Source organism: Biomphalaria glabrata, chromosome 16, assembly GCF_947242115.1.
Source record: "Biomphalaria glabrata chromosome 16, xgBioGlab47.1, whole genome shotgun sequence".
Lineage (NCBI taxonomy): Eukaryota > Metazoa > Mollusca > Gastropoda > Planorbidae > Biomphalaria > Biomphalaria glabrata.
The window spans coordinates 10,414,437-10,421,969 of NC_074726.1; the positions used below are offsets into that span (position 1 = coordinate 10,414,437).

General features: G+C 36.3%; 1 protein-coding gene across 3 annotated transcripts in view; it reads left to right on the forward strand.

Moving 5' to 3' along the window:
• The first annotated feature begins 300 nt into the window (after positions 1-300).
• Positions 301-7,533, forward strand: part of LOC106057257 (metalloprotease mig-17-like) — a 26,327-nt gene continuing 19,094 nt past the window's right edge. Inside the window, exon 1 of one of the 3 annotated variants that reach the window (XM_056014227.1) lies at positions 301-397. The gene's annotated coding sequence lies outside the window, so the exon portion shown is untranslated. Of the gene's footprint in view, positions 398-2,205; positions 2,284-7,112; positions 7,191-7,533 lie in introns of those variants that run through there. The other 2 variants (XM_013214373.2, XM_056014226.1) reach the window with 2 other exon arrangements.

Here is a 7,533-nt window from a genome sequence, read left to right on the forward strand (position 1 = left end):
TGGATCAGTACGCCTCACTGTCATTGATTAAAGTATGAAACAAATTCAACAACAATAAATATCAACCCTTAACGATACGATTTAAAGATATAGATTTTTAACGCAACTCACTTGTAATGGTGACATGGTTAGTCTCTCTTTTCAACCTTCATTTCGTAGTTTAAAAAAAAAACAGCCCCGTAACTTTGTTCCACAAGATATATGTGACCTGACTCGTTGATCTCTCGTAAAATATACATAATAATTGTTTACTGGTTGTAATTTATTGTATATAATTACCAACAACTTTTGTGCAGTGAGACCAACAGTTCATTTTCATAACATGTGCTAGCTTAGAGCAAACATTTTGGACTGAGTTTTGGAGATTGTTATCTACATTAAGGCACAAACGTGACATGCAAGTATCGCCTTTTATAGCTGTAATTTTATTTATTCCATTTTTATAGACTTTTGTTTTTATACAATAATAATAAGACACTGCAATGGACTAAGACAACTTAAACATTGTGTAGTATTTCACGCTGACCAATTTGTTACATGATATTTTCTACATTTCGACCATGACAACGAAGTGTTTTCTGGAGTGGGTTGATTCAAAATTCTGTTGTTAGCGACTATCTTTGGCGGTAGCTTTTTCTTGGAGCCACTTAATTTTATTGCGCTCACTTTAGAATGACTTTACTAGAAAGTCGTACAGATCTGCAATTCTGGGGGTGGGGGGGGGGGAAGGTTAATATCAATGTTTCGTCATAAGTATGCTTTTAAAAAATGTGCCCTGAGATGTATTATCAAATATGTTATTCCAGACTGAGGTTTTCATATTTGTTGCCATCATTCAGCAGAAACCCACTTTTTTTTTTTACACGCTAATGTAAAATAAATGAAGTACAGGGTTTTAGTGAAATTCTGTAGTCTATTTATATACATAAATGTTAAACATTTATTGAGTCTGGATCCTAGATCGGATCGGTTCATCTAATAGTTAATACGTATAGTTACAAATAATTAGCGATGACTAAATATTAGACTCATGATATTGTAAACTTTTCGTTACGTAAATGTTGGTCGCAATGTGATCAATATGAAAATTGTCATACGAACACGATGGTATGCTATCTGTGGACTCAATGGTCCCTGGTTCTGCTCGCTGCCATCCACCGTCGTCCTGCGGGAGATTTGAGCCAGGATGCAATTATCTTCAAATCTGAAGGAACATCCAAAATAAGTAAAACAAACCGGAACTTGACTTACACAACTAGAAAAAAAAGTACTTAATATCTTGAAGGTTATCTGCCCCCAGGCGACACAATGATACGCCTCATTGCTTCAAAATCGCAAAAAATATTTGTTTTTAACCAACACTTATCAAACAGATGTTTAACCTTCCCTTATTTATGTGGCGCCGACAGGGAAGTGTAGTTCACTACAGCCTGATAAAGAATATTTTGTTTGTAAGTAAACAACTTTCTTAATATTGAATACAGTACATTTTGAACTGAAGGAAGGATTCCTTTCCACTCGTTATAAATGATATATCTCGTTCACGTATGTACAAAGTATTACAGTATAGTACTTGGCCTTTAGGCCCATGTTGAGTGTTGGTGTGTTTTCAAAATAATCTATCAGAAGAATATTTTGTCAATACTTTACATGTGACTTTATTTTGAAATATTGATATTGCCTTCTAATATTTAAAGCAAGAAATATATTAAGATTTTCATTCATGAAAAATAATTCTTACTATGTCAATATGGAGGCGCGGTGGCTGAGCGGTAAAGCTTGGCTTCCGAACCGGGGACCGGGGTTCGAATCCTGGTGAAGACCAGAATTTTTAATTTCGGAATCTTCGGGCGCCTCTGAGTCCACCCAGCTGTAATGGGTACCTGACATTAGTTAGGGAAAAGTAAAGGCGGTTGGTCGTTGTGCTGGCCACATGACACCCTTGTTAACTGTAGGCCACAGAAACAGATGACCTTTACATCATCTGCCCTATAGACCACAAGTTCTGAAAGGGGAACTGTACTTTACTATGTCAATATAATATAGCGACCAAAACAAGTTATTTGTATTTCATATACCTGGTCTAATGATTAAAGGGTATTATAAAGTATCTACAGTATCTGTTGTTATGTGTGCTTGGAACCTGTCCGTGAGAATGTGTTCACGAAATGTTTGAGATGTGTGTTGTGTAGTGTTGTATAGTCTTTCAGTGTATTCAAGCCATTCTATACGACGTGTCAAAGAGCTGTTGGTCTCAACTACCAACAAGTTGTGACGTTACAGGTCAGTGTTATGGATTCTATAACAAATGGTCTCGATTTACCACTCTCTTGTTTTAGTATGTTTGTAACAAAGAGTTAGGGTTAGGGTTAGGCTTACAAGCCATCACGCCGCAACAATGTCGTTCTATTATGCTTGTATATTGTATATGTATGGCTCCTTTATTTGTCTCGGAAGGCAATGTATGCGCCCAGATACGTCACTGGTTTTGGTTTCGTCTTGAGACGGGGCAGAATCAAGCCGATTCTGGAGCGGCCGACTTTGCTACAATTCGTGCATGTGTATATATATCTGATTTAAGGCTAGCTGACAGGGCAGCTTTCTTTTTTTCCCTCTTGATTAATGCCGCTTCGTTTCTTTTACTCTCAGCAAGGATCGTCCCAGCACGCACAGTCTGTCTCCATGCAGTCCGGTCTTTGGCTATTTCTTCCCACATACTTTCGTTGATGTCTGTGTCTCTCATGTCTCGCTTGCAGACATCTCTATAGGTTAGTCTTGGGCGGCCCTTGGGTCTGACTCCCTCGACAAGCTCAGCTTATAAGATATCTTTCGGGATTCTACCATCTGGCAAGCGGGTGACATGTCCGAGCCAGCGTTGTCTTGAGTCAGGAGAGCATACATGCTGTTCATATTGGCCAATCTCAAAACTTTCTGATTGGAGACATGGTCCCTCCAAGAGATGCGCATTATGCGTCTCAGGCAAAGCAAGTGGAAACTATTCAATCTGTGCTCTTGGTACATGTATATTGACTAGCTTTCACTGCCATAAAGAAGAGTGTTCACAGCACAAGCATTGTATATATGATTTTGGTCGCTGTGGTCAATTTGGCATTTTTCCGGACGCGCTTGGGGAGTTTTGCCAATGCTGTAGTAGCTTTACCTATTCTTTTTGTCAGCTCGATGTTTAAATCTAGGTTACTGGCAACTGTTGAACCCAAGTAGGTAAATTCCTGCACCACCGTAAGGGTGTGGTTCCCGATATGTAACACAGGTTTTTCTGCGACGTCTTGTGCCAGGATTTCGGTCTTGGAGAGACTTATTGTAAGGCTAAAATCTTGACAAGCAGCTGCCAACACATTCACTAGCTTCTGTAGACCTTCTTGTGAATGAGATATGAGTGCGCGTCATCGGCAAACAGCAGCTGTATTAAGCTTGTATATTAAAAGGTACAGAAAAGGTCGATGTGGTCTACTAATAACTCTTAAACAACTTCACACTAGTCGTTCTCATTTCTTTGCTTAGTTTTAGTGCCTGTCCTAGCCATAAACAGCTCGCCTACTTATAAATCTGCAGATGAACCTTGTCTCTTCTGGGGTCATTCTCCAGCTGGTATGTCTCCAGAAAAATTGTCGTATTTAGATTTTTTTTTGACGTCATATTACCATCAATGCAATGCGATTCGAACAATGACGAGGTACTCTTATTTGAATACATTGGAAATTATAGAGCAAGCCTTATCATTGATGTGTGTTACTTACAGATAAACGTTTTATTTTGTTCTGTTAAGGTAGCAGAAGTTTTCTTTCTTCTTTCTGTGATCCTTTTAGCAGACATTGTCTTTTTTTTTCTAGATATATGATTTTTGTAACAGGCATCCTTAATATTCTCTGTAATATACTTTCTTTTTCCTTCCTTGCAATGAAAGTTTTTATTTTTTTTAGGACTATTTATTTTTTTCTATATACTTTATATAATAGCTCTTTGTTTTATCTAAATAAACTTCTCATTTGCTTTTATATTTCATGTAAAATACAACATGTAATTTTGTAATGCTAACTTTGATATACGTCTTTAACTTTTCTATGTGTTATAAATTTTCTTAGTTCTTTGTTTTTGAAACAGAAATCTTCTTTGTATATGCTTCTTGTAACAAACACGTCTTTCTTGTATGTTTCTCGTAACATACATTTTCTTTGTTTTATGTTTCTTTTAGCAGAAAATGTTCTTTCTTATTCGTTCCTTGAAACATAAGCTAATATGCTTCTATATTCTATCTACCTAATGTTGACAAGTTGACAAAGATATGTCAGCCTGAATCTGTCACTTTAGGTCAATGCATGTGTGACATACATGCATAAAAAATGGTAAATCTAGTGTTTCCAAAGTGACTGTGTATACATTTTGTTTCCTTGTAGGACGGGTAAGGCTGAGACAATCATTTCAAACTTCTTTGTCAACATGTTTGTCTAATGGAAGGTTCTTTCCAAGTGGAGCCACGACATTAATCATCTGTTTTATTTTTGTACTATTAATTTGACAGGAGACCACGAGAAGACTCTGTCATTAATATAACGATTGCATAATGCACACGTTTCGTTATGAGCTGAATGCATTTATTATGGTGTGTATGGCTCCTTTTGACTGTAGAGACAATGGTTGCAAGACTAACACCTTGACTCAAATGCTCTGACGAAGCAAAGAATTGTCGTGCTATAAATAGGAACCTTTTTTTTTTTTGTTTTAGATATTAGGATGTATGGGGACAGATGTTGTAAAGCTCATTTGTTTTAGATATTAGGATGTATGGGGACATATGTTGTAAAGCTCATTTGTTTAAAGTAGACGTTTTAAAAGGGTGCCATGTGACTAGAACAAAGACAAACCGCCATTTTTATCCCCAACCTAAAACAGTTACCCATTAGAGTTGAATGGAGTCGGGGGATTACTTACTATACCTTTACCTTTACCTATCCCTTAGTCTGTTAGACCGTTGGGGCACCATGCAAGATTTTTCGACTGTCTTTCTCCATTCCTCTCTGTGTTTTGCCTTAGTTAGAACCTCTTTCAATGGCCGGCCCGTCTTCCCATTGCTTTCTCTGTCTGCCTCTTCTTCTATGGTCATAGATTTTTAGCTTCATTTTTTTTCACGATAGTTAGCAGGTCGTTATAGGGTCCAATCGATGCAGTAAGCCTGTCTCTAATCTCTTGGTTTGTGATGCGGTCTTTAAATGTGATGCCTAGGATCCTTCTGTAAATTCTCAATTCCATTGCTAGGATCCTCCTCTCCAGGAAGATCCTACAAAGCTCTTAAATTCTAGTCTTACTTATAGTTCGAGACACATCTATCTGAAAACCAAGCGCTTTACCACTTGGCCACTTGGCCCAATAAATAGTCCAAGCGTTGTAGCCCACATTTGGACATTTCTGGCATGATTTCAATCTCAATTAATTGAAAATGAAAACAGTCTCACGACAAAATATCTTTCAGAAAACGTAGATGGTCTTTCCACTAATAAACTAATTACAAAAAGTCCTTCATATCTTTTCAGTATCCCTTCTTAATTGAACTTCCTTTGATCTGCGCTTTTTTTACAAAGATAAGTATTGCAAAACCAGTTGATCGAGTCTCGCTAGTTTGAACGATTTGTTTTCTGAGCTCATTTCGGAAACGTCCGTGTGTGTCTATTTATATATGAACGAGAGCGGGAATTCCTTTTTCAGAAATTTAAAGCCAAAATTAATTTTACGATAATCAAACATTTTTAAATAGGTCGACCTTGAGTTTTCTCAATGTGGCCAGTGAGCTGAGTTTCCTATACCTCGACTTACGTCCACACATAGGCTACATAAAATAATTGCTCGGATTAGAGTCTAGGATTTAAAAGCCAGGAAAATGAATTTCTCACGTTTAAACAAACTTGTGCACAGTCTGGAATGAGAATGGCCCTGTCTTAGATAATAATAATTTAATAATTAAAATTTAATGTATAGCGCGCAGTTAACACACAAAATCAACTTTCTACACTCCATCTTCCCAAAGTTGTCAGATTTAGAGATGTCAGCCTTTCTTCTACACACTAGCACACACCTTCACCCGTCCGAAGCAGCCGTGATCAATTAATATACAAGACATACAAGCGTTCCAGGTCTGATGTTATTAGAGACAGAAGAATTTCAGAGATTATGATATTATGGCTGTGTATTGTATGGGGTTGGTTTTAAGATTAAACTCTTCCATGAAAAAGGTTCGAATCCATATGCTGCCTACATTTGAAACACTTAAAAAAAAAACTAAACCGAAGAATCGGAACGGAAGCAAATATGTGTGTGAAAATTAGTTTTGATGATTAAATCTTTATTATTGTATATTTTTAAAATATATTTATAACTATTATCTTTGAATGACTAACTAACAGAAATCTTCTCTCTGGAAATCACATTTGTTACAGCATTTATAATTTTGCAGAAAAAAATAAATAAAAAGAAATATATTTAAAAATTACAGGATCAACATTTTAAAATTACTTCTAGATCTAATTACATCAGATCTTCGTCATTTCCTTGTAGATCTACTATCGAAACTTTACTTTATAGTAAGTGATATAACAGGCTCACTGCTTGTCTTATCGAGAGCTAACTGCGACAAATGAATCATATGCCCCCCTACCCCAAAGACACACACCTTTTAAAAAAAATGTCCCAAAGATTACGTCACACACAATGTTGGCAATAGCCACCAAGAATGGTTCCGCTGACACACTTTGTTTCTGCTAAGTGGGTGTGTATGTTTTTAAACAAAACTAGTCATGTGTTTCAAATCTTAAGGCGAATACACAGAGGATACTTTTACCAGTAGATAAGTATCCCTAACTCCAGGATATTACTCATGTTTCTAGCTTCGTATGTCTTAATTACAAGCGGCGTACTCGAGCTCTTTGTTAATTTAAAAAAAAACAAAGTTGGACCACGATGACCTCTTGTTCTACCCGGTGTTCCAGCCGTACCCACCCCACACGGCTCAGGGAAACGTTATTCCGTTGTGATGACGCAAAATACAAATAAAAATAAACCGACTCGTGACTTGCATATCAATGTCATTGGCAAACTACGACCAAGTGTAAGGCTCTATGTATATAAGCGAAACTCTTTCTCTAGTTCCTGTCTGTCAGTGTTCCACTCATCCACCTAAGGTAACAGTAGACTCTTTCCGTACTTTCAATCAGCCTGTCTATTAAATGTACAAGGACTTTGTGATAACAATCAATAAAAATGTTTTATAAGGTTTTCAAAATCAAATATCTTTTCGATGAAAAATCGTATAATAATGTATTAGATTGTTGGTCTAAGCATTTTTAAAAAATCAATCAAATATGTCAATTTTAATTCATTTTGGTTAATCAAGACTCAAGTCTGATAATTTTCAGTTTTATAACAAATTAGTACTTAACATATTTTTTTGTCTGTTGTAGCGAACATTTAATAGAAAAAAAGTTAAATATGTGAAATAATTTTAAAAAATAACTATTTGTATAG